At 32.1% G+C, this 3,760-nt stretch overlaps 1 long non-coding RNA gene across 1 annotated transcript; it reads right to left on the bottom strand.

The window, feature by feature from the left end:
- Positions 1-277: 277 nt before the first annotated feature.
- Positions 278-3,049, bottom strand: LOC141667496 (uncharacterized). The gene is made up of 2 exons (XR_012552646.1): positions 2,807-3,049; positions 278-577 (listed from the first exon to the last, which is right to left on the bottom strand). It is a non-coding gene; the product is annotated as an uncharacterized LOC141667496 (long non-coding RNA).
- Between the last annotated feature and the right edge of the window lie 711 nt (positions 3,050-3,760).

A 3,760-nucleotide genomic window follows, 5' to 3' on the forward strand; every position in this document is an offset into this window, starting at 1 on the left:
CACTAGAGATCTTGATTAGTTGTTGACAGAATACACAACTAGATTAGGGTCAACTATACTGAAATAAAGGTTGATGTCAGGGTCCACACCTCAAACCCGCGACTGAACTAACGAATATCTCTTCTATATGAGTTACTTGACTCTATACTTATAAGTCAACCAATCTAGCATATGAGAGTGACTTCACCTTTTAGATCTAATGCCAACTTGTGACGTCCTGAACCTGGGATTAGAGTTCAAGGGCCACTAAACTATAAATAAAGAACAAACCTGAAAATGATAATGAAAAATAAACTTATTATTATTACAACCAACCCCAACTCCAAGATCCGAAACAGGTCAAGTATGTCACTGGCTACAACAACAGCAGAAATAAAACAAAGTATGGGACTATCCCTAAGTATGACTCCACCATGCCATGTGAAACCATTTCACAAAACACCAACATATGGCTCGTTCCAGAAGCATACTCTACACTGACCCAATCGCCTGGACTACCTGAGAGCTACGAGCCTGAATAATGGAGTCGTGGCTCGACCGAGGTACTCCTATGGCAAGGTGGGTGGTTTCGTTACATCTGAAAAAGGTTAGTAAAGTAAAACAAGAGTGAGCTCAGGGATGCTTAGCAAGTACTATATAATCAATGCATGAACAATGATAAAAATGCGCTGTAAATAAATCAGTAAGTAAAGCTGTACAGTGAAAAAAGTATGAAAGCAATATAGTAAAGTGTCACAGTTTGTAAACAATTTAAAACAACTACTATTTGATTTTTAAATCAAGTCTGAAGCCACCACTTGTAAATCAAAAGCTTTTCAAATCAGATAGGAAGTTTCTCTTCCTCAACAAGCTTTTCAAATCAATTTGAAAGACTCACTTCCCTTATATAATAAAAATCGCGAACCTGCTTACATACTGGACTTCGATAAGACGCTTGTCTGTGGAAAGATGATCAATGCTTCCACAAGCCCTCAACAGTACATGACAAAAACTACTGAAGGCAATACATCCCCACTACTGAAACAAATAGTACTATTTGTATCCATGAATTTCACATTTACCACCAGGCATGTACATTTAAAATTGGGGCTAACGCCTCAGCCACTTATTAACCTTTCCAAATTCCTCACAATGTTCGAGTTTTTTTCATGTTTATAATTTAAAAGAACATTTGATACCATGTGTATTATTTTAGTCAAAAAATATTTTTAGGAAAACTTCCTCTATCTCTATCGTGTCACAGAGTATCTGAGATCAAAACGTAATACACAAGTTTTTTAAAGATCATAAAGTCTCATATTCACAGTAAGTAACAATAATTTAAAGTTTTAGGAAAGGAGTACTTGCCGGAGCTGAGCAAACAAACACAAGCACTCGGGTACTAGAGCTATTACCTGCTGGAACTTACAGTATTAAATGCTTATACCAAATAAATATCATTTATAAAGCTACCCTTCGATATACCTCAGTATTATATATATAAACACACACACACACATCATTTAGGACTTAGCACATATGTTACAATAGATTTTAAAGAAATTTCGGCAGTATTTCCCCTAAAACAAGACTATCCATTTATTTATATACTAGTTCATACCCACAATCCAAAGATCCAATATACCACTTAATTTAATGTAGTACTTATCAACATATAATTGTATCACATTAGCAAGGTCTAGAGTTATACTTTTGGTTTGTAGATCATAGTTACTAGTTATATTGGAACATTAAAGTCGGAATCAGATTTAAAGATTTAAAATTTACAATATCAAAATAGACTCAATTAGGAAATATGTCCAAGACCAAATTTGTAGAAAACTTTGAGACCTTTCCAGAATGGTAAGCTTTGTTAAAATTGACCAAACGACGACTCCGGAACCATGAAAGCAAGTTGACGATAAAGCAGACTCAGCACTATATAGGTAGATCGTTTAGCATTTATGACTCTTAAATCACAGAATCGGCTAATGACAAATCAACCAAAACCGTAGATCTTGAAAATAACTTTCTAAACTGATATTACTCATCACCATAGCATGACTAGTGAATTTATTATGAATTTTCTAAAACAGGACATCAATCCAAGCACTAAACAAGTCTTTGACAAAAACTCAATAAAACTCACATTTTGTTTCAAAATCATGATATTTGACACTTGGACAAAGTTTTAGAAACTTGAAATACCTTTTAAATGAGTACTAGTTCATCATATTTAGACAAGAAATGAATTAGCTATGAATTTTACAAGATCGTGGACTTACGGAATGAAACATGATTTTGTAATTATTGCACATACTTTACGAAAATAGGCATAACTTATAGCTCACTATTCAAATGCTACAATTCTTTCTCGAGCAGAAACTAGACACAAATATCTATATTCTCACCAAAATTTATCAACAATGAAGAATCCCAGATACCCGAATCATTTGCATGAAAATAGTATACCGCAGAAACATAATTTGATGAACTCATTCCTTAATATATATTGCTCGAATATATAAATATACACATAAGATTCATAGTTTTTGAAGTTTAATACTCTGATTAGCATAATATCAACATTATTATGCTAATTCCACAAGATCAATTCCAAATTATCAATCAACATCAACCAAATTAAAATGCATGTCAAGTTTAAGCCATAATAGTATATAAATTAACATGCATGCAACTTTTATACTTGATTCTAACAAATTTCACACATTTAGAAAACTAAAGATATATAAAATTCATGATTCTCTCAAGTTAGATCTAATTACTAATAAATCAAAAGATAAAGAATAGGTGGTTTTGGAAATACCCTCATCGGAATCAGATTGAACTCGAATGGATGAAATGAGAGTTGAATGGCAAAACCGGGCTCGAAATGATCTTAAATTCAATTTTATTTTTGAAAAATAAAAGAAAGTAGGGGGAGGGGAACTCGGCGGGTTGGGGAGAGGGAAGATGGAGACGGGAGGAGGGAGGGAAAAGGGAGGGTGAGAGAGTTGTGAGGTGAGGTAGTGGAGAGAGAGAGTATATTAAGTTCTTTTGTTTTTTTAACTTGCCACTTGTCATGCATGCATCATCCCAAAGGGGTGAGTCATGTCATGACCCTCCTAAAGCTGACACCTGCCCCCTCATGCAAGTTCAAGACCCCACAACGTGACACGTGTCCCTTGTCTCGTTATTTAATAAAATACGGAGTTTTAACGAGAAAAAATGATATAAAATTCGTTTAAAAAATATTCTAAAATTATTAAAAATTTATCATAACTAGAAAATAATATAAAAACTTAAAAATCTCATAATTGTTTTAATTATTTTTGGATTTTTCACAAATTTTGGAAGATTTAATCGAAATAAATTCACTAAAGCTCCATTTTTTTATCAAATCTAATATTTTATAATTTTTAAAGGTCCTAAAAATAATTAGCAACAATAGGAGATCTTAAAATGAATATTTTAAATTATTTTAGTATTTTTCATAAATTATTTCCCAAAATATCAGTTTACGTAAAATCCTAATTAATTTTCAAATAAATAAAATAAAATAAAGTAAATGTAGCTACTCACTTATACATGCATAAATAACCTATTGGAATCATATAACACATAATTTCACATATAACAAGTATTCACATGATTATATATTTTATTAATTAACTAACTACCGTGATTTTACGGGTCGTTATAAGAACAGTGGCATAATATATTATCTGGGTGCATAATGTGTTAACAAATAATTTTAGAAATTAAGAGAAATTAAGCATAC

Source organism: Apium graveolens, chromosome 6, assembly GCF_009905375.1.
Source record: "Apium graveolens cultivar Ventura chromosome 6, ASM990537v1, whole genome shotgun sequence".
In the NCBI taxonomy this organism is placed as follows: Eukaryota; Viridiplantae; Streptophyta; class Magnoliopsida; order Apiales; family Apiaceae; genus Apium; species Apium graveolens.